Source organism: Pinus tabuliformis, chromosome 2_2, assembly GCF_031772625.1.
Source record: "Pinus tabuliformis cultivar Carrire ecotype Pingquan chromosome 2_2, CPIR1, whole genome shotgun sequence".
NCBI classification, from domain to species: Eukaryota; Viridiplantae; Streptophyta; class Pinopsida; order Pinales; family Pinaceae; genus Pinus; species Pinus tabuliformis.
The window spans coordinates 929,045,960-929,070,788 of record NC_142300.1 but is presented as its reverse complement, the minus strand read 5'-3'; the positions used below and the strand labels follow the sequence as shown (position 1 = coordinate 929,070,788).

Below are 24,829 nucleotides of genomic sequence, written 5' to 3'. Positions count from 1 at the left end.
AATAATTGAGATAATGCCAAGGAGGACCGGGCTTGTGCAAAGGAGGAGGTGGATGATTTAGATTATGTGTTTGAACAACTATTATCAGAGCAGCAAGAAGCAGAGACAACCCAAGCACACTTTCACCAGGATGCTCTCATCCCCATATTTTCTTTGGGGTAAATATACATTTTATTTATATGTATTAATATTTTTTCTAGCAATTATCATTTTTTATTATGCTTTGAAGTTATATACTTTTAGTATGGAGGGTTCTGAGATAATGATCTTCACTCGATTATGGATTTATTTGTGTTATTTACAGCCAAGGTAGATGCATTCTTAGAGTGTTTGCATAGATGGAGGAATGTTGATGATCTAGTTGAGAATTTTTGGGCTCACTGTAAGTCTATAAACCTTTTTGTCTGCATAATCTTTTAATATGAGTAAAAATTGGGATTTCATTATATGTAAAGTGAGTAAAGTATTTTCAATATAAATTTTTCGTAGAATTCATCTACTTGTTCATTGTGTTCAGTGAATCTTAAGGGAAGTAGCATGTCTAAAACAATATGGGGATTGTTGATCTTGGGGGCCAAAATAGTAGCTCAAGGTGGAGTTGACAAAATTTTTAAGTTGAGCTTCAATGTTGGTCCAACAGAGAAGCTCTTGAAATCTCAATCTTGTTACTTGTCAACCAACAGTGACTCTAGGGCAAGGCTACTATTCATATCAACAAAAAAGGTAGCCTTCTGTAATGACCGTCCACTCTCCTTCACATATTCTCAAGGAAGGAATGCCTGCAACTACTACAAGGTAATACATACATGATCACATTAATTCCAGACTAATGTTTGTGAATTCAACTTTATTTTAATGTTTCCTTTTTATTGGGTGTATTACACAATATCCCTTTCCTAGGTTTCCAAAAGAAATCTTGTACATGTTTCCAAAAAATGGTTTTTATGAAGCTTGCATTTCTTGAGTATTTATGTTAAACATAAATGCCTTCAATACTCAATTGCTTGTAACTAATCTTAGATTTATTGGATTGGATATTGTAGGTGGCTATACATCTTCGAAGAGTGAGATCAGTGAACCCATGTGAGAATGTGAACAAGCCTTCAGAGAAATATATACAAATCCATATTGTAGATAATCATGAATTCTAGTTCATGGTTTTTGTTCCTTATTTGATGCAAACATACTCATAAATATTATCATGCAAATGCTTCATCAGCTTCATGATCTTGATTTGCAGACAGATCAACTTGAAACTTGACTTTCAGCAAACCATACATCTTCTTATTTATGTTCATGATAAGGTGTATGTTTCTCTCACTATGCTTGCTAACGTGAAACTTGATAAATCAATTTTGACATCAAGAAGAGAGAATATTCTAAATTTTTCACACAATAATTTTCAAAAAGACACCCAAAAATAGAGAGGGAAAAAAATTGTATATCTAGTTGATCATATTGTACATAATGTGCATTTCTCTTCACATTTTTGTTGTGATGCAATGTATATGGAATTGTTTTACTCATAAATGTGCTGTAACATATCACTAAACTATGGTAATGTTTCTCATGGATATTTGAATGGAATGAAATGGGTCTATTTCCCACCAAAGTATTATACATATATCTAGTTATTGTTCATACATTTAGTAATTTTTAGAAACACCCAAAATAATTATATATCTAGTTGATCATATTGTACATAATGTGCAATTATTTTCATTTTTTTGTTGTGATGCAATGCATATGGCATTATTCTAACCATAAATTTTCTCTAATATATCACTGAACTCTCATTATGCTGCTCATGTTTCTTTGAATGGAATGAAATGGGTCCATTTCCCACAAAAATATTGTACATACATCTAGTTATTGATCATACATCTAGTAATTTTCAGAAACACACAAAAAAATATTGTATATATAGTTGTTCATATTATACATAATGTGCACTTCTTTTCATGTTTTTGTTGTGATGCAATGTATATGGAATTGTTCCACTCATAAATTTGCTCTAATATATCACTAAACTGTGGTTATGTTGCTCATGGTTCTTTGAATGGAACAAAATGGGTCTATTTCCCACCAATCTATCTATCTCCCTGTGGTTCTCTCTACTTCCCTCAATTTCCTCTATTATTATCTTTGAGTAAGAATGTGTTTCTTTTAGTCTCCTTTCAATGCTCTTTCTGCATCCACACTTTTGCTAGTGTCTCAAAATACAATTTGCTCTAGTCTTCTAGAATCTATGTCCATTTACTTTTGTCATCTCCTTGCATTTTCATTGAGAGTCACCATTATTGATGTCCAAATAATGTTTGAGAATTAGAGAATTCCTACATGATTCCAATGCTAGTAAAAAAGATGGAAACATGAGGAACTTGATAACGTGAACACCACTAGTGATATTACATGGTGCAACAAATAAATCATTATGTCTGTAAACATTATTGGTACATGTGAAAGAGCATCACATGGACCCACTATAACCAAACTCATTGATATGAGTCATTACATTACTTTTCAAAATAAGAGATACTTTCTTTATTATGGAGTTACCATTTCTCTTTGATAGTCAACACATTAAATAGATCTTGAACTCAGAGGTTACTTAAGACGTACTTTCTTTGACACTACTTAAAGACTTACCCAAAAACACAACACCATATTAATTATTTAAGTCGGATAAAATACTCAGAGGAAAAAACCTTTATTTGGAAAGTGATATCTTATTTGTGTTGAGACACTCTCTCTATTGGACTATGGTAGGGATGTAACGTAATTTCTTGTTTAACATACCAAGCATTGAGAGGTATCATATCTCTTGAGATGCAAACTTTTTTTTACAATGAAAAGAGATTTGATCCCTCTCGATGCTTGGCAGATCTCGAGTTAATATGTATCTAGGTTTCTTTTATTATCTCTCTATTGGTAAATATAAGAGAAAAGTATCCATCCATATAAATTAAGATAATTAGTAGAGTTTCCTAGCAAGGAAATGATATTATCTTTGAATAGTTGAGAGCCCACTTTTTCTTGGAACCTACAAGCTATTTAAAAAGGAAAAATATTGCAAACAACATTGTCATTGTTAGGCTTGTTGTTTCATATTTCATAGACAAGAGAATGGAATGGTATTAGGGTAAGAAATCTTGGAGAAAAAGGAGAATAAAGCAATATCCTATGATACTTGCTACAAGAAGCATCTTTAGTTTAATCATAGGGCATTTAATAGGTGATTCTCGATTTCCTTGAACTCAATTATTGAAATATGGCAACAAGAATATTCCAATTTAATTTGTCCTTGAATTAAATTGTGAATTAAAATCGAATTTAGTCTTAACATCTACTTGGAAATAATTAATTAATTCGATTTGAATTAATTAGTTGAGAAATTCAAGCTAGAAGTCTTTCTAAAGTCTTGCAAGAGTTATCCCTTAGGTTAAGGAGATAAGATTGAGTTATATTTGAGTTGTAATTAGTTAACTCAGTTTACTGAGTTAAGTACAATTAAATTATTTCCAAACTATTTAAGGAACTAATGGTGAGTTAACAGTTAGTTGATGCATGCATGCACTCAACTAGTGTACTCCAGTTAATTGAAGATTCCCTCATCGAAAACTCATGCATGTCTATTCTGAGAAATACCCAGTTGAGATTAAAGTCAAGGACAGTGTACTATCAGTTGCATGTGTTTTCTTATAAAGAAAACTCATGCATGCGGTCAAGGAATCATTCCTTGAGGATTGTACAGTTCTGAAAATGTGTGAGATCAGGAGATCATCCACTTGGTAAATGAGTTTTCCACTTGGTTGAAGGAGAATCATCCCAGAGGAACAGTGCAACGAAATCGGAGCTTGGAGGGTAGAGAGGAAGGCTTGAGAGAAGCCAGGATTGTGTGTGAGCATCTGTGAGGATTGTATTGAGAGCTGGCTAGCTATGAGAGCTAAGGCTTTGTATAATTCCTACGTATTTCCACCTTGTATGATAATACAGATAGTGGGGTTTTTAGCTAAGGCCTTCCCCAAAGTATTTTCAAGTGTATTGTGTGATTGATTCTTCTTCTTTTGGATATATTGTTCAGCTCAATCTTTAAGCTTCCACAAATTGATAGTATAAGTAGGTTATAGTATTCTGCTTTGATTTATATTGCATTATCGGGTTAACCTACATCATATTTTCTACATGGTATCAGAGCGAGGTTTGTAGAAATTTTCTACATGGTATCGAAGCTGGATTTGTAGAAATTTTCTACACCGTATCAGAGCTGTGAACAGTATACTGAGAAGAGAATTTGAAGTTTGAAGTTCTGGGTTGCAGGTGCAAATCAAATTCATATCATACTTCAAGGTTGGCCAATGGCATTTTATGGATTGAGACTCGAGTATGCCTTGGAAGGTAGCTCAAATTACATAGCATGGAAAGATAGAATGGAGGTTGTATTAGAAGACAATGGCTTGAAGGAATTCATTGATCAAGAAATCCCAAAGCCCGCTTCAACTAATGCACAATAGTTGGCTGAGTGGAAGAAGTGTGTGGTGAAGGCGAGATGGATCATCCTTGAGGGAGTTTGAGACCATATGTCTCGAGTCTCCATGGGAAGGATACTACATTTTCAATGTGGAAGACATTGAAGTACCTCTACCAGAATAGTAGCGACTAGAGGAAATTGGCGCTTAAGAATAAGCTTCGAAGAATCAAGATGGAGAAGGGTGATACTATTTCCACATATCTGAACAAGCTCACCACCTGTAGAGATGAGCTTCGTAGTGTGGGAATAACTACTTCCAATGATTATATGGTGAGCCTCGCTCTCCTTGGCCTTCCAAAGAGTTGGAATAGCTACCAAGACTCTGTGAATGGAAGGGAAAAACTGCCAGATTGGGAATGACTATGGTCAAATTTCATGTAGGAGGAGATCAAGAGGAGCACACAAGATGGTTTTTCATCCAAGGACGATGATGAAGAAAATTTGGCCATAGCAAGTAAGGCAACGAAAGGGAAGGGGAAGGCTTCCCATTCCAAATTGAATTCTTCTCATGGAGGGAAGAAGGGTGACATGTCTAAAGTGAGATGCTTTAATTGTCACGATATGGGACATTATGTGACTAAATGCCCATCGAAGAAATCCAATAAGGGATCCTCGAAAGGATCGGAAGGAGAGGAATTAGCCTCTTAGTTCGAAATGGACTTTACCCTCATCACATGCATGGTGTCATTGATGATGGGTTGTGTTTGGTATCTTGACAGTCAAGCCTCATTCCACATGACTAGTGATAAAAGTTTATTTAGTGCCTTGGAGGAGAAAGACCTCAAGATGTGCATAGAGATGGGTGACGATGGAAGGTATAGTGTTTCAGGAGTGGGCATGGTTGCCTTTCAGAGGGAGCATGGAGATCCTCTCACCTTGACAGATGTGAAGTATGTTCCTAGACTGAAGAAGAACTTAGTATCGGTCGCGATGTTGGAGGACAAAGGCTACGATGTTGTCTTCAATAAAGGAAAGGCATTCGTAAGACACATAGCCGCAAGTCAGATCAAGTGGATAGGGATTCAGGTGAAGAATCTCTATAAACTAGAGGTAGATGATTGTGCAGCATTGAGTATGAAAGTAGAATTGGTGCTAATCCAAGACATTGGCGAGTTGTGGCACAGGTGGTTGGGGCATTTTCATCATGGGGCTTTGAAGATAATGCAACAGATTTCTACAGGACTTCCCAAAGGTAAACTTGAGCAAGTTGACACATGTAAAGGTTGTACCTTGGGAAAGTACACCAAGTCTTCCTTTCATGATCGAGATAGTCGAGCAAAGGCTATCTTAGAGTGAGTTCATACTGATGTGTGTGGACCATTCTCGACGACATCCACAACAAAGCAAAGGTATTATGTGATTTTCATTGATGACTATTCTCGTAAATGTTGGATTTATTTCATGCAGAAGAAGGACCAAAATTTCACAAAGTTTTGTGAGTTCAAAGCTTTGGTTGAGAAAGAGTCAGGGAAGAAGATCAAGGTCTTGAGAAGTGACAACGGTGGAGAATATGTCTCTCAAGAGTTTAAGGACTTATGTGCAGCGGAAGGAATTAAATGAGAGTTGATGGCACCTCATAACCCACAATAGAATGGGGTGGCTGAGAGGAAGAACATAACTATTGTAGGGGCAGCATGGGCAATGCTGCATTACCAAGGCCTACCACTTCACTTGTGGGCTGAGGCATGCAACGCAGCGGTCTATTTTCATAATAGAAGCTCGCATCGCATACTTGGGATGAAAACACTAGAGGAAGCTTTCTCCAGTAAGAGACTAGATGTGGGTCACTTCAGGATCTTTGGCTCATCAGTATATTGCCATGTGACAAAGTATGCACAGAAGAAGTTTGAGCCGACAGTAAAGTTGGGGATATTTGTGGGGTACACTGATACACATCACAACTATCAGGTGTACTTCCCTACCAGTCGGAGGATAGTGGTTCGCACAAATCTCAAGTTTGATGAGTAGAAGGCCATGCGAGTTTCCCTTGAGAGGGAGCTCCAACTACAGGCTGTGGAGGAACTATTGGTTCCTAAGGAGAAGGATCCTCAGACTGAAGTGGAGCAGCCGCATGCAGAGATTCCAGGAGTGGAGACATCTACTCAAGAAAAGTCTTCCAAAGATGGACAGAAGCAGACAAGAGAAGCTGACAGATTGTTGAAGGATGCAAGAGAGAATGTGGGAGCACCATCTTCTCAGCGCAGACAGAGGAGGTCACCTGAGAGGTACACTGGATACACGGCCCTTGTCGGGGAATGTGTTGAGAGCAAGCCATATTCCTTTGAGGAAGCAGTGCAGCAACCGATTTTCATTGATGCTATGGTGGAGTATGACTCCATAGTTCATAACAGTGTTTGGGACGTGGTTCCGAGACCGGAGAACAAATCAGTTGTGAGTTCACGTTGGCTTCACAAGGTAAAGCAAGTTGCTGATGATGGGAGGATCATGTTGTTGCAGTATATTTCAACAGAGGAGCAAGATACTAAAATTTTGACAAAGGCATTGTCAAAGTGTAAATTCGAGTTCCATAGAGACAGGATCGGGGTGGTAGATAATCTCTTTCTTGTTGAGAGGGAGTGTTGAAACATGGCAACAAGAATATTCCAATTTAATTTGTCCTTGAATTAAATTGTGAATTAAAATCAAATTTAGTCTTAACAACTACTTGGAAATAGTTAATTAATTCGATTTGAATTAATTAGTTGGAGAAATTCAAGTTAGAAGTCTTTCTGAAGTCATGCAAGAGTTATCCCTTAAATTAAGGAGATAAGATTGAGTTATATTTGAGTTGTAATTAGTTAACTCAGTTTAATGATTTAAGTCCATTTAAATTAGTTCCAAACTGTTTCAGGAACTAATGGTGAGTTAACAGTCAGTTGATGCATGCATGCACTCAACTAGTGTACTCCAGTTAACTGAAGATTCTCTCATCACAAACTCATGCATGTTTATTCTGAGAAAGACCTAGGTGAGATTAAAGTCAAGGACAATGTACTATTAGTTGCATGTGTTTTATTATAAAGAAAACTCATGCATGCAGTCAAGGAATCATTCCTTGAGGATTGTGTAGTTCTGACAATGTGTGAGATCAGGAGATCATCCACTTGGTAAATGAGTTTTCCACTTGGTTGAAGGAGAATCATCCTAGAGGAACAATGCAAGGAAATAAGAGCTTGGAGGGTAGAGAGGAAGGTTTGAGAGAAGCCAGGATTGCCTGTGAGCATCTATGAGGATTGTTTTGAGAGCTGGATAGTTGTGAGAGCTAAGGCTTTGTATAATTCCTATGTATTTGCACCTTGTATGGCAATACAGATAGTGGGGATTTTAGCTGAGGCTTTACCCAAAGTATTTTCATGTGTATTGTGCAATTGATTATTCTTCTTCTGGTTATATTGTTCAGCTCGATCTTTAAGCTTCCCAAAATTGATAGTAGAAGTAGGTTATAGTATTCTGCTTTTATTTATATTGCATTATCGGGTTAACCTACATCAGATTTTCTACATCAATAACCAATTAAAATGGGTTCATCAACATGTTAGTGATTGTTCAATAACATGCATGATCTATCCATATCTATCTATTATGTTAGTGATTGATAAATTAGATTCCTTTTCCCCTAAGTATGTTTGCAAAAAAAAAAAAAAACTTCATGGCATTTGAAGAGAGCCAAATATTACAAATTTTTTATGTAGAAGTACATACTTCCTTCCATTGACTTATATTATCTAAGAAACAATAATAGTCATGTCCAAAACTATTATTTTTACAGATTCCCATTCAACAAAAGATTCTTCATGAGCTTCATGTTTCCTACTTCTACATGAGAAGTTGTGCACATTTATGCTTGCATCTATCTTTCCTTCCATTTCTGTAAAGGGTACTTAATTCAACTTATAAACCATGGTTACCTTTTCAATAAATCTGGTTTGTGTGACCAATGCATAATAAGTGAATGACATGCAAAAGCCAAAAAACAAGAAAGCTTTTCTCATAAGAGCCAATTAGACAACAAATAAGTTACTAAATAATTTTATATTTATCTAGTGCCAAAACTAAAATGTTGGACGAGATTGACAAGAATTTCAATACTTTTTCATTTTGTAATCACAACCTTCTAGTTTCTGGCTTGTTCTCTAGGTTATGAATATACATGTCCAAAACCACTCTTTTTACACACGCCCATTGAATAACAATTTTTTTAGAAACTTCTCATTCCATGCATCGGATTTTGTACACATTTGTTATTTCACCTCCATCTATTTCTCTGTTCGTATAACAAACCTGATAGAGCTTATAAACCATAGTTTCTTTTGCACTAAAAGTATGATATGTGTGTTGGAGGTAAAAGCATGCATGGTAAGTGAATTACATGCAAAAAAAAAACCTATTCACAAGTACCAATTATACAATAACCATGTCATTATAAATGTTTATTTGTCCACAACCAAAACTAAAATATGGGACCAGATTGACAATTGTTTTAAGACCTTTGTAGTTTGTCATCACGAACTCCCTTTTTCACCCTATTCTCAACACAAAATATGAATGCATATTTGATGCTTCTCTATTAAGTCATTGGAACTTCGATTTCTTTCATTATGTCGTAAGACATTTTCTTTGATAATAACTCCCCTTGGTTGTCACTGTGTGTTGTTGGATCCACTATTAGATGATTGAAATGTCTTATGCCATTGTAACCCACCACCCGATCTATCAATCAACTCCTTGATTTACGCATTAGATTCCACCCCTGAATTGAACTATCATTAGACTCCTTTATTACTATCTGCAGTGGTGAGCCTCATCAAATTGTAAGTATCAACTATGAACACGTGGCAAGTCTCAATGATGGAGGCTTATAACTGCATGATCACATGATACAAAAACATGAGTTCCATGCACCCATGGAAGGCTTGTCTTTCACAATGAGTATCCTCTGGTTTTTATAACTAATCATCACAGGGAGGTGTAGATGATTGCTTAAATGTTGTTTTTCCACTATGGTTGGTTGGTATAGGAGATGGAACTCTTAATGGAGGAACTATTCAAAGTGGACTTGGATTTCAATATCAAGGAGTTGTTGGCAGCCTTCCACAATCAGGGAGCAATGGTTTTGTTCCCATGTTTGTTCGATTTTATTCCTTAATATCACACATTTATGTACATGTATTAATTTTAGGTCATTTTTTATACAGTTCAATGCAGTTCACAAATTATAGTTGTTTCCCTTTTTACCCAAGTAAGTAATTTGATGTTCATTTACATTTTTTCTTTGCTTTTTCTAGTTCACATTCTAGATTCTCATATCCTCACTCTTATTTGGGAGATATATTGTTTTGATGCAGTTACTCTCCAAAGAACTTTCAGTGCCCCCACTTACCCTATCCCTCAAGGGGGCAAACTACAAGAAGCATAAATATAGACTATGGTCCTGTGGCTGTGGGATCAAGATGTCTAGCCTATGCTGCAAATCATTCTTTGGTTTCCAATACCTTTTGAGCTAGTCCTCAACATCTAACTCCATCTCTAGGTGTTAGTCCATGTACATCACCTGAAAGTGGTAGTTTAGTCTCACTTTATGAAAAAGAATATAGTATGAAAATTGCAATTGGGATTGTAACCCTTGGAGACAAGGGATACAAGAAATTTACAAAGTAGTACGTATTATTCACACCTTCTTAAAAAATATATAAATGATAAACCTATTCCCATGCCACCTCATTTATAGATTGAGAAGAACAATAATTCAATGTTTACGGACACATGCACCCTAGTTTACTTAACCATGAAATGAAATTATGAAAAAAATACAAACATGATGCAAACCAATGAGAGTAGACTGGAGATTAAATAGTAACTGACTATCATATTCTCATAATTAATCCACCAAAGTTCTATAGTGTACCCTCACTACCCTCTTGAAGCACCCAAATATTTCATTTTAGGATCCCATATATTTTTGATAGTTAGGTAAAAATACAATCCTATGATACCAATCTTAGACTTTGCTTCCAAGTTCCACTTTGCCTTTTCTGATTGCATTAACCAACTACTCCCACCTATAGAAAATTGATGTGTCCAACAATTCTCTAGATGAGGCTCTTCCTATTTCCATATCCATGTTCTCTAACAAACTCATTTTACAAGATATATCAAACAACAATATACATGGAAGCATACCACAGAAAATTGGCAACCTGACAAGTTTGACATATCTTTCACTGGTTGACAATCTCCTAATGTTGGCATTATGATTCAAGTGTTGTCCTTGATGGCAACTCACTCAGAGGTTGGTACAGATGCTCAGAAGTTGGTACAGGTAATGGCAACTTAATCAGAAGACAGATCCTAGTACAGCTTACCAAGGAAGTTCATACACGCAGGTTTGTTAAGCCCAAGTCGCGTGTACACGCAGGTTGGCTTCATAAAAAGCGCGTGTATGTGGAAAAGTACCTTTGGTCCATGGTGGTTAGTCCTTGGAAGTTGTGCCTATGGTTTCGGACCATTGTGTCTCGACGGGCGTGTCGATCCCTAGTTTTGAAGTTGATGGTATTGTGTTTCTATGGTTTTGGCTCTTGGTATTGAACAAGGCCTAAGGCTATATAAGGAGAAGATCACTAGGCAAAGATATGTGTGTGGGTGTCTGACGCAGTGAGAGGATCTGGTATTGCTGGTTATCTGTTCGGGACGCTTGGCAAGGGTCGGATCTGACAGCAAAGGCAGAAAGTTCTAGATTCTGGTTTGGGTTCTGTGTTCTTGATGACAGGGTTTCAGTGATTCGGTTGTAGGGTCAGCACCTACGTACTAGTAAATGGATCAGCTAGTACAAGAGCTGAGGGGGTTGTAGCTCCCTTCCAGAAGTGGTTGGAAAACGAAAGAGAGGGTTGTAGCCCTCTGCAGGTTGTAGCCTGCATACTGGTAAAGGACTGCACCAGTATATTGTAAAAGAAGTTTCTCATTAAAGAAGAAAGAGACGAATTGCAGCAGGTGGTTTTCACCCACATTGGGTTTCCACCTTATATCATGGTGTTCATGTGTATGGCTCTTGTGTGATGTTCTGTTCTGTTATACTGCACCTGTTTACTGTTAAATTGCTTAATAATGTTCTGATGCATTTACTGAAGATAAGATTAACTGAATCATAAGATATCTTCATATACGCTAGTTGCTTTAGACACAGTCGCGTGTACACGCGGATTCACTTAACTGAAGTCGCGTATATGTTTCTGAGTATGAAATTGAAAAGGTTTTATTGATCTGATAATACTGATTCACCCCCCCTCTCAGTATTATTTCCAACAATTGGTATCAGAGCAGGTCCTTCAGAGGAAGCTTGATCGCTTGAAGGAAAAGATCCATCAAAATGGCTAATCCAGAAAGAGAGGCACACATCAGGCCACCAGTCTTTGACGGGAACAATTTTACTCACTGGAAGATAAGAACCACTGCATATCTACAGTCTCTTGGAGCAGAAGTTTGGGGACTCGTAGAAGGAGGATACAAATTCCCATCAGCAACTCCTACAGATCCAGCAGAGAAAAAGCAATATGAGCTCAATGCCAAAGTAGTTAATGTCCTATTGAGTACTTTGACTCAATCAGAATTTATGAAGATCATGCATCTCAAATCAGCTAAGGAAATATGGGACAAAATCGTTACAAGCTACGAAGGAGATGATCAGGTAAAAATAGCGAAGCTTCAAACTCTCAGAATCCGGTATGAAACTCTTAAGATGCGAAGTAATGAAAGCGTAGCTAATTATTTCCTGCGTATGGATGAGATTGTGAATTGTATGAGGGATCTGGGTGAAGAATTTGAGGAAGTTGTCTTAGTTCAAAAGGTTTTGAGATCTCTGTCTACTAAATTTGATTCTAAAGTATCTGCCATAGAAGAAAAGGAGAATGTGCGGAAAATTACCATGTCACAGCTTCACGGGATCTTAACTGCTTTTGAAATGCGACAAGAGGTACCACCAGAGGCCGCATTCGAAGTGTCAGAGGAAGAAGATGAGGTAAATTTTGTCAAGAATCTTGAACGGGGAACTGGACGGTTCAAAGATAAGTTGCCTTTCAAATGTTTTCTATGTGGTAGAGTTGGTCACTATGCTGCTAGATGTCCTCATAACAGAGAAAGGATATATGAAGAAGATGGTAGAAGCTATTATTCCCATATTAAAAGTTCATTAAATGATAGTGAAGATATTAGAAGTCTCATGGCGCACAAGAAGAAGAATGCTTCATCCAATAATAGCGAGGATATTAAAAGTCTCATGGCACATGAAGAGAAGAATGCAGAAACTGAAGAAGCTGCCAAATTAAAAGAACTATTGGAAACAGAAACCAGGGTAAGGGAGAGATTGCAGGATATAGCAAAAGATCAGAGCACAACTATTCAGAGACTTGAATCAAAGATCCTCTCTCTAAAAGAAGATCTTGATGATCAAGAACATGAAGTGATCAAACTAAAGCGACAAGTGGAAGAAGGGAGAAAAGTTGAAGAAGACCTAAGGAAGCAGTATCTGAAAAAGGAAGAACAACATCAGGTTGAGGTAAATATCTTGAAAGGTAAACTAGAAGAAAAGGATAAGCTCTTACGATTTCAAGATAGTTCTAAAGTCTTGGATGATATTCTTAATAGTCAAAGATCTCCTGCTATCAAGACTGGTCTTGGTTTTCATGAATATGGTGAAGGTGAATCTAGTTCACAAGGTGAGGCAAGAAACTCTAATGAGAAATCTGAAATGCTCAAGGAACAACCAAGGAAAGAAATTCCTCAAGGAAGATCCTTTACTCCTAACTATGGACGTGATAGACGATTATTTCCTCCGCTGAATAATGTTGAATGTTATGTATGTCATAATCTTGGACATGTTGCAGCCAGATGCAGAAGTAGAATGGTTCAAGAAAGATCATCGCATCCCAAGTATTTCAGAGGGTATTGCTTTGCCTGCAATGCATATGGACACAAAGCAATTGATTGTGATAGAAGGAACATGAAAAATATAAGGTGTTATACATGCAACAACTATGGGCATAAAGCAAGGGAATGCAGGAGCAGATTTCAAAATTCAAGACAAGGGGACCATGCATCATCACAGTTGCAGGAATTGAAGAAGACAGAGACAGAAAGGTGTGGGACAACTCAGTCAGCTGACATAACAGACACAGGGGAATCTGAAAGTGATGAGATTCAGTATTCCATCCTGCATACGCTGAAATAATGAAGACAAGTCGCGTATATACGCGAGTTACAGGCTGCAAAGTCGCGTATATGGAGAAAGGGCAGCAGAACAGACCCAGGTTCAGTCATGGTTGGCTCAGGCTCAGGGGGAGCAGAACAGACTCAGGAAATGGTTCAGACATGGTTGGCTCACTCTCAGGGGGAGAATATTCTTCAAATAATGCATTGTTGGCATTATGGTTAGAAGTTGTTGATAAAGTCTATGAAGCTAAATGATACATCTTACTGTTTAGGAATGGGATTGCAGGCTGATGCTTATGGTATAGATCATGATGCTGTTGGTGGCTTTCATAAGTCTTGGTCTAGATATTTCGTCTCTATGTCATGTATCTCTTGTGATATCTCTTTTTATGGTGTCAAGGTCATGTAACGGCCTATGTTGGTTTCCCCACTATGCCTGGGATGAATGATGAATGTATGTTGAGTCTTTTGGTGATAGGAAGGTCTTCTATGATGTATAAGTCCTTGTTCTTCTTGAAGAACATCTTTTGCAGATCTTGCCTACAGTCAAGGGGAGCATGAACAGCACAATTCAGCAAGAGCAGGATGGATAGATTGGTACACTTTGGCATACACAAAGGGGGAGCACAGTTGGAGATTTCAGCAAGTACTCAGGGGGAGTATGGACAGCAGAAGGTATACCAAATAAGAGAATATCTTGGTCCACCCTTTGCCCTTGATGTCAAAGGGGGAGAGTGACTTGGTGTAGTGGTTGCCATCAAGTCCAAAGGGGGAGATTGTTGGCATTATGATTCAAGTGTTGTCCTTGATGGCAACTCACTCAGAGGTTGGTACAGATGCTCAGAAGTTGGTACAGGTAATGGCAACTTAATCAGAAGACAGATCCTAGTACAGCTTACCAAGGAAGTTCATACACGCAGGTTTGTTAAGCCCAAGTCGCATGTACACGCAGGTTGGCTTCATAAAAAGCGCGTGTATGTGGAAAAGTACCTTTGGTCCATGGCGGTTAGTCCTTGGAAGTTGTGCCTATGGTTTCAGACTATTGTGTCTCGACGGGCGTGTCGATCCCTAGTTTTGAAGTTGATGGTATTGTGTTTCTATGGTTTTGGCTCTTGGTATTGAACAAGGCCTAAGGCTATATAAGGAGAAGATCACTAGGCAAAGATATGTGTGTGGGTGTCTGACGCAGTGAGAGGATCTGGTATTGCTGGTTATCTGTTCGGGACGCTTGGCAAGGGTCGGATCTGACAGCAAAGGCAGAAAGTTCTAGATTCTGGTTTGGGTTCTGTGTTCTTGATGACAGGGTTTCAGTGATTCGGTTGTAGGGTCAGCACCTACGTACTAGTAAATGGATCAGCTAGTACAAGAGCTGAGGGGGTTGTAGCTCCCTTCCAGAAGTGGTTGGAAAACGAAAGAGAGGGTTGTAGCCCTCTGCAGGTTGTAGCCTGCATACTGGTAAAGGACTGCACCAGTATATTGTAAAAGAAGTTTCTCATTAAAGAAGAAAGAGACGAATTGCAGCAGGTGGTTTTCACCCACATTGGGTTTCCACCTTATATCATGGTGTTCATGTGTATGGCTCTTGTGTGATGTTCTGTTCTGTTATACTGCACCTGTTTACTGTTAAATTGCTTAATAATGTTCTGATGCATTTACTGAAGATAAGATTAACTGAATCATAAGATATCTTCATATACGCTAGTTGCTTTAGACACAGTCGCGTGTACACGCGGATTCACTTAACTGAAGTCGCGTATATGTTTCTGAGTATGAAATTGAAAAGGTTTTATTGATCTGATAATACTGATTCACCCCCCCTCTCAGTATTATTTCCAACACCTAAGTGGTTGTATTCCATCATAATTCAACATGTTTAGTAAGTTGGAAATATTGCAACTGCGAAACAATAAGCTGGTAGGAACCATTCCAGCTGAGATTTGTCAACTAAGAAATCTAGGAAGCCTATCAATTCACCAAAATATGCTCTCTGAACCAATATATTCATGGCGACCTTAAAAAACTAAAGAGATTGTTGCTTTCAAAAAACCAGTTATCAGGAACAATACCTTCTACTCTAAGTAAATTTTGGCATCTAGAATTTTTTTATCTATCTTGGAACAAACTTACTGGAAGCATACCATGAGAAGTGGAAAGTATTTCTAATATCTTGTTTTATTTCAATATGTCCTACAAATTTCTCGAAGGTTCTCTACCTCCTGAGATTAGTAAAATGGATATGGTTCAAACTATTGATATTTCTTTCAACCAATTAACTATTGTCATCCCAGTTGCACTCAGAAGTTGCACAGAACTAGTTAAACTCAATCTCTCTCATAATACATTTCAAGGTCCAATTTCAGATTCATTGGGTGAATTAATTTTTTTGGAGAAGATAGATCTCTCATCAAATAAATTATTAGGTGCAATTCCAATGTCCCTTGAAAATTTTAGAATTCTTCACTCTCTAAGCGTTTATTTCAACAACTTGAGGGGGGAATCCCTAATTAAGGGACTTTTGTGAATATTACATTCAATTCATTGATGGGGAATACTAGCCTTTGTGGAAGGAAAATATGCTTTCCTCAGTGTCCCCCTTATGCTTATTTTTGTGGGGTGTGGAGCTTGATTATCTTCCTGTGGAGTCTGGGGACTAATGGGCCCCCAACGAGGGTTCAGGGGAAGTGCCCCCAAAGTTAAAATTACATTAAAAAAAATTCCTTGTAAAATATTGTAATTTCATAGTCAATATGGGTCATTAATTAGGCAGATGATTTGATAGTTGAGGTTATGTTGATTTAGGTATTTTTCCCCTCGAAGGAAACCCTTAGTTTATATGAGGGAATTGTATTGCAGTTGTCTATGATTATTCTGAGCATGAGAGAGAGAGGACGTCGTGTGAAAGAGGAAGAGAAAATTATAAAGGATCTGTTGTAGGTTTTATCTCTTTAATTTGTTGGATAATATAAAAGGAAGGACTAACCGTTTCTCCATGGACATAGCCTAAATTGGGTGAACCACATATATCTGTGTCTATCTTGTTTTATGTGTTTTTGTATTTGTGTCTCCGCAATATTTTTGTATTTAATTGCTTCATTAATTAATTTCTAACAAATGATATCATAGATGAAGGTGTATTTGGCTAATAAACTCACAACATAGAAGGGTGGGAGCAATGGTGGAAGATAGTAGGTTTAGGGTCGAGAGATTTAATGACCAAAACTACTAGTTGTAGATGCAGATGGAAGATTGTCTATATCATAAATATGTGTACCTACCATTGAGAGGAAAAACAAAGAATTCGACAAGTATGACAAATGCAGAATGGGATATTATCAACAGAATGGAACTAGGAACAATAAATTTTTGTTTGGTAGCATTGGTGGCATTCAACATTTCAAAGGAAACGACAATAGAAGGTTTAATTATGGCACTCACCAACTATATGAAAAACCCTCTACCTCAAATAAGGTATTTCTTATGAAGCTTTTATTTAATATAAATATGTTAGAAGTTGGATCTGTTGCTGATCATTTAAATGAATTTAACACGTTACCAATCAGTTAAGTTCTATAGGGGTAAATTTTGATGATGAATTTAGGGCTCTGTTGTTTTTGTGCTCATTGCCAAAAATTTGGAATGTATTAGTTATGGCTATTAGTAACTCTGTCTCTTATCTACTACTTTAAAATTTGATGATGTTGTTGGTACCATCCTTAGCGAGGAAATGTGATAGAAAAGCTTTTGTGAGACATAATGTAATGCTTTGACTGCAGAGACTAGGGGGATAAAAATGGAAAGAGGAAGGAGGCTAGGAAATCACAGTAAGTCAAGAAAAAAAGGATCCAAATCTAGATCAGGGATAATGTGTTGGAAATGTGGGAAGAAAGGACACCTGAAGAAAGACTGTAAATCTTGGAAGGGAAAAGAAGGAGATGGACAACAAGAGAACAATCATGAAGTGAATGTGACACGTGATGTGTTGTAAGACTCTTTGATTCTTTCATTAGAGAATATTATTGATGCTTAGCTGATAGATTTAGGGACCTCATTCCATGCCACACCTGATAGGAAACATTTTCATGATTATGTTCAAGGAGATTTTAGAGAGGTTTTTTGTGTCATGATAAACCCTGTAAAATCATCAGAATAAGTAAGGTTTTCATAAAGCAATAGAATGGAAACCAATGGCCATTGAAGGACGTAAGGCACATTACATATCTGAAGAAAAATCTAATTTCAACAAGGAAGTTGGGAGGTGAAGGTTGTGTAACTACTTTTACAGAAAAAACATGGAAGGTCACCAAAGGAGCCTAGGTAATAGAAAAAGGAGAAAAGTTTGACATGTTGTATTTATTCAATAATACTTCTAATTTTGTCAATGCTTTAAACTCTACAAGAGCAGATACAGAATTGTGGCATCACAGGCTCGGGCACATGAGCAAGAAGGGGATGTAGATTCTTCACTCAAGAAATTTGTTGCCAGGTTTGAATCATGTTGATTTGGATTTATGTGAAAAATGTGTTTACGAAAAACAACAGAGAGTTAGATTTATCAAAAAGTTGGGAAGGGAAATAAGAGCGAAAAATTTGATCTTGTGCATACAAATGTATGGGGACCTTATTAGGTATCATCTCTCGATGGTTCTCACTATTATGTTACTTTTATTGACGATGCAACTAGAAAAAACTCAATTTATTGTATTTGAAGCAAATATGATGTATTTGATACTTTCTATTAGGGTCCTATAAATATAATAGTCTAGTATGGTTATTTAGTCATTTATCCACAGGGATATTGTATGGTTATTTTTTATACTAAATTGTTTAGCTTATAAAAAGAAAAATAGAAAAAGAAATAAAAAATAGAAAATATAAAAATAGAACTTAAAGAGAGGAAATATAAAAATAAAACCCCGTAGGGCACACTAGTCTAAATTTCGCCAAAGTTATTTTTATTAGAGTTTTTATTTTTGAATAAAAGTCAAAATGACATGAAACAACATTTTTTCTTTTTTCATAAAGTGTATGCATGTGTCAATGGCCACAATTTTCCCCACCCAAGTCAACGGTCGAGGGCATCTTTCAGACCCCCCCCTGACCCTTCGAGACTTAACTGAGGCGGGGGGTGAAGTGGTTTCTCAATTCACCACTTTGGTTAAGTGTCTATCCCATAGTGTTTTCATGGGGTCCCTTCCCGATACAACTTACCACTCCTACCCCCCCAAAAACCACCATCCCACGCCTCCTTTCGCCTTCTCACACCCGCGTCATTCGCTCAAGCCCACCTGTTGTCCATCTCGCCATTCACTTACACCCACTTTTCATCCATCCCTCCATCCACATCAGCTCCCCTACACGTCAGTTGACCATTACCTTTCAAATCACCCATCAACTGGAATTGAACACTAGACAATTAACCTCTCCTGCCAATGGATGCATTCCTAATTAATACCCTACTCCAAAAATGATAACAATTTTATTAAAACCCCTGCAAATCCCGTTATAAAAATCTCTTAGAAACCTGAAAATTTCCCCTTTTGACACTCATTTGAATGTGTGCAAATCTAGCTTGAAGCGTTTTGAAGTTACCAGCACCATCTGCAAGTCATCCCCCTCTGAAATATTAGTAAACAACAATCAGGGTAATGTCATTACTTCAGTTTTCCTTTGAGATTAAAAATTTCATCGCATAAGGGAAAAGGAAAGATGCTCGAGGAAAACCCAATGATCCCCCTTGTCCAAGATTTAGATAGGAATGCCTTGATTTATACCCAATACAAGATAACTGAGACCTCTTGTGAGTTTGATCTATATGAGCTCCATAATTGGGAAAAACATAAATATCTAGACTAGATTGATGAATTAAGTATCCGAGAATCATTTCTTCCCCAATTTACCTTTCCTCAAACTCAAATTTTCGTTGAATTATCTACTTGGTGTCATCTCAGATACCTCCCCATCCAAAATGTAGTAATTGCCCAAAACAATGAGGTCCTATTTTCCATTTCCCCAAAAATCATTTTCCAAGTCTTATAGCTAAATCCTCAGGCCTCTTTGCATCTATTTTCCACTAATGCACTAATGGAAATATATAATAAACTTACCTTTCCCTAGAAAGCCCACATTTTTGAATTTTTTCTACTTGAGGATGTTGAGTTTCCTAGAACAAATCCTACATACTCTACCTCTATTTTCCCAGAAATGTCAAGACAGGTCATTTCTATGGTTACTTGTTTATTAGGTTATCATACAGAACAGTGGGTAGATGAGGTAATATTAGGTTTTTTATCAATATTTGCAGTTGTTCAGAAGCCTTCAATTCTTTTCAATTATCGTTAGTGCTTATCAGATGTTATACATGAGAAATTTCTCAAGTTTAAAGCTGAAGGGGTGTTCAAACACCAATTAATTTTAGTATATCTCATGTTATTTTATGAAACATATAGGTTCAATTTTCAATTGCAGAAGATGGATGACTAGGGAAATCCATTATTAGTCATTCATTAGACTTATTTAGTCAGAAGAAACTCTGGGGATTATTCATTCACCAATTTTGTGGATAAGTTTCTAAATACATCCTTATGTCTACTATGCAGTGATATCATACCAAGAATTTCACCAGAAATCAAGAAATTTTTACATCTTTCGGAGCACTCAAAATTTGGAGACTGGTATTTATACCAGAACTATACAAAAATCAGAATCTATGTGTGTGAACTTCCTCCCTCAGATTACAAAGTGTGTGCCATTAAGAGTCATTACCCTATAATATGCTAGACAAATTTGGAATATGGATGAATTTCACTTTGTCCCAAACAAGAAAAAAACACAGTTTAGATTAAAGGAAAATATAGGGCCCTATATTGTAAATACCATAGCAGTAGCAAAAGGAAGTGGAGGGAATCTTAAAATAGATGAAATTCAAACCAAGCTTCACATGGTCTTATGATCCTTTAGGGATAATTTCAAAGTTGAGGGTAGAACAAAAGAGCACTCCATATGCACATACACCTAGGCTAGAGATAAAGCAATATGATAATTAAGAGCAATGGACAGGAAAAACACTATAGGAGATCGAAGAGCAGTTAGTAAGTCAATCGTCTCTGCAAACTCCTATCCCAAAAGACAAAGAAATCAAAAGGCCAAGGGAAAGTATGTCACCTACATATTCAGAAAATCAGGCTATAGATTTCATTGTTTTCATGAGAATAAAGAAGGATCCAAAGACCACTATAAAGTCTGAGAGTAAGACTGACCCTCAAGTAATGATTATTCAAGAAGAATTCTTAGAATAAAAGGATTCACAGGAGAAGAGTACCATGGTTTTGACAGGCATCCCTACCACTCCATTCACATATGTTGAGGAGACAATTGAGTCTCCTATCTCTTCTACCTCTCATATTCTAGCAAAACAAAGTATTTTTACAAGGTATAGGGAGATCAAGTTGAAGAATGAAGCTTTAAAGGCTTCAACATATTTAGAATTTTGGAAGAAAACTGCCACCACGTAACACAGATTTCTATCTGCATTTGACTCAGAAAAAGGCAGTTCCAAATGGCCTTTTTGGAACCTATAGTGACAGTTGCCAAAAGTCTTGAATATTATAAGGCTTCCATATTTTTTGTTGATACTAAGAAGGTCCATACAATCAATCAAATCTATTTGCATAAGCAAGCAGGAGAAATGATTTACTCAGACCTCTTTAAATAATATGCACCCACAGTTGAATATTGAAATAATGTCTTCTCTAGCCAAAGACACCGAGATTAAAACTTTAGAAGATTTAACTATAAAACTAGGATATGATCCCAGTGATGTCAAGGTAGCCGAGGAGATAATTAAGAATAAAAATGTAGATATTCAAGCCGTTGGGGAACAAATTAAGCTTCTAACTAGGGAACACCCTTAGGCCAAGGAAGTGCCCAGTCTGGAGATGGAGAAAAAAAGGTTGTTAAAAATAATAGGGGAACAAAATGTTCAAATCTAGAAAATGGAACAGAACATGGAAACACTGTTGAAGGAAAAGGAGAAATTAGAGGTAGTAGGCACATCGGCAGCAAGTGCAACAACACAACAGGAAGCACAACAAAAAATACAAGCATCAACTTTAGATTATTCAAACAAGATAGCTCAAGATTTAGGAGAATTATCATTAACAAATAAGGAAATAGAGAAGTTGATAGCATCACTCATCAAGATGGAGGAGAACATTATCAAAGTAGACAATGCATATCTGGTAGAGGTACAAAATAATTTCAAACTAATTTAGCAGATTCAAAAGTATGAGGACCAATCCCTCATAATTCAGATGTTAGTAGAAGAAGCCAAACGCAACATTTGGCCCAATATTAATGCAAATGTTACAGAATTTTGGCCATGCATTCAAATTATTTTTGAACAAAATGAACTGGTACAGAGAGTTAAAGAAGCAATTGAAAAAACTAAAGTTGATATCAAGCACAGGCCAGTAGAAGCATAGAAAATTATAAGGATGTTAAACTCCAAGACTAGAGATGAGCTTGAAGAGTTCAATATTTAAGACAGGATAGAGACCGTAATGGAAGTCAAAAGAGTATTGACTAAGAAAAATCTTATGGTGCGGCTAGAAAACAAGTGCAAAGAATTGGAGCTACAGGTCAGAAGATTTGATAGAAAATTTTCTTTGTTGCAGGAGAAAGGACTTCCAACTCTAAGAAATTTTAATGTCAAATTGATTCCATTATAAAATTATCAAGATCAATTATGCAACATAGTTGCATATGCATCAAAATTTACAAAGGAAAAAGGAAATATCAATGGAGAAGCTTTCATGGAGGGCCTACAACATGATATTTTTATTCAGCATTAAATTCATCGTTTATTTTTGAATAAGCCAACTTTTGAGACATACACAGAGGTAGATGAAAGATTCAGAAACATGCTAAATTTTTATATCCGAGATGAAGAGCAATGGGACCAATTACTAGAATTGATCGAATGAACACAAAGAGAAAGGCTACAATTTTGGAAACAAGACAAACAAAAGGGGCCAGAAAATAGCTACAGTCAGGAACAAATTTCCTTCAAAGGTTCAACTGAAAAGCTGAATTATTACATATTTTCTATTACGTAGTATTATTTTAGAAATATCTACATGTTTTTAGTAGATATTATTTTGTAATGAGTTTTATTTGAAGTCCAAATTTATTCAAGACAAAGTCTATAAATATTTTTTAATAAGACTTAGTAAGGGTTGGATTATGTATGAACAAAAGGGCTCTACCTTGATGTAAGTTGTCGATTGTACTCAAAGTAATCAATTTTCAGAAATATAGAGGCAATTTTGTTCCAATATTCTTGTGTCAAACAAATGGTGATGTTTCTCTCATGTTAAATTGTTCTTTTTTCTCAGTTTCCATATGGATTTCCCTCCTGATTGTTGCAAGTAGATTAAGAGTTGAATTTACTTAATTGTATTTTTCTCTGGCTTATTTTAAACAATATTAATGTTTTCCTCACGATATTAAATATAAAATTCATTTAAATATGCTTTATATTTAATAGATCATCCATTTTTTCATCCCAGCCGCACCATAAATATCTTAAGATCCAAGCATTTTCCTACCTTGTCAGTTTGTAATTGATTACCAAAAATTTTATAACTCCATGCCCAATGGACTTTTCAAGCATTTTTCAACCAAACTTTTGAAAAACCCACCTAAAACTTCAATATCTAGCCTAAAATCTAAACATTAATATTAAAAATCAAATAGAGAGAGCCCTCTCTAAAGCTGGAAGGGCTAGATCCCATATTTAAAAGTGGTTTGTGGTTACCTTTATAGTTTTCTTTCTCAACCTATGAAAATTACAGAGTACTAACACTTTCAATAAATGGAAAACTTTGGTTGAGAATGAGACAGGAAAGAAGTTGAAGTGTATTAGATCAGACAATGGGGGTGAATATTGCAGCAAAGAGTTTGATAAGTATTGTTCATAGCATGGAATTCATAGAGAGAAGACAGTTCCAGGAACACCACAGGAAAATGGTGTGTCAAAAAAGATGAATAGGACAGTCATGGAGTGTGCAAGGTGCATGAGATTGCATGCATAATTTCCATTACAATTTTGGGCAAATGTTGTAGATATTGTTGTTTGTCTAATAAATAAAGGGCCTTCAAGTTCCTTGGATGGTGGTATATATTAAGGGAATTTTGAGTTCTAAAATGGGCCTCCTAAGGAAATTATAAAATAATAGTGGAAATAATAAAATAATATTAGATTACATCATCAAAGTTTAGAGGGAAAAAAAGAAAAAATTGTTTTCTCAACTCATATTTTCAACTTACCTCCCTATGGGTTTACTCAAATTTCGAGTGACAACACTTGTTGGATGCATAATTTGATTCCTCATCCAAGGATTACCCATTTTGAATACTTTATATGGACCCTTCTACATGAAAAATGAGAAATACATGAAAAACGTGATTGCAATCACACTTTTTCATGTATTTCTCATTTTTTGTGTAGCAGGGTCCATCGAAAGTATGCAACATGTGTACTCCTTGGACGAGGAATTAAATTTTTCATCCAATGAGTACTCTCGCTCAAAATTTGAGTAAAACCTTAGGGAGATAAGTTGAAAATACAAGTTGAAAAAGTGGTTTTATTATTTTATTATTTTTTAATGTTTTTACTTTTTTACTCCAAAAATGGTGAATCATCCCCCATGGTTGACATCATCATCTTAAATCTATTGGTGCTTATAAAGTTTATTTTGGTTGTGAATTTTTCTTAGGAGGCCCATTTTAGACCTCAAAATTCCCCTAATGTACAGAGGAGGCATGGACACGTAAAAAGGTAAACTACTCATTTTTAAAGACTTTCGGTTGTGATGCTTTTGTCCACACTAATAAAAAAATAGAACAAAGTTTGAGGAAAAATCAAATAAATGTACATTTATTGGATATGGTGTAAATGATTTTGGTTATTGTTTACATGATTATGAAAATCATAAAATCATTAGGAGTAGGGATGTGATATTCAATGAAAAGGTCTTGTATAAGGTTTAGATGCAGGGAAGGAAATAGGAAAAAGAAAACAAAGATTACACAGTGCTT

At 36.3% G+C, this 24,829-nt stretch overlaps 1 pseudogene; it reads left to right on the top strand.

Annotated features, from left to right (window-relative positions):
- Positions 1 to 279: 279 nt before the first annotated feature.
- Positions 280 to 1,193, top strand: LOC149196166 (GEM-like protein 5 pseudogene; annotated as a pseudogene).
- Positions 1,194 to 24,829: the final 23,636 nt, after the last annotated feature.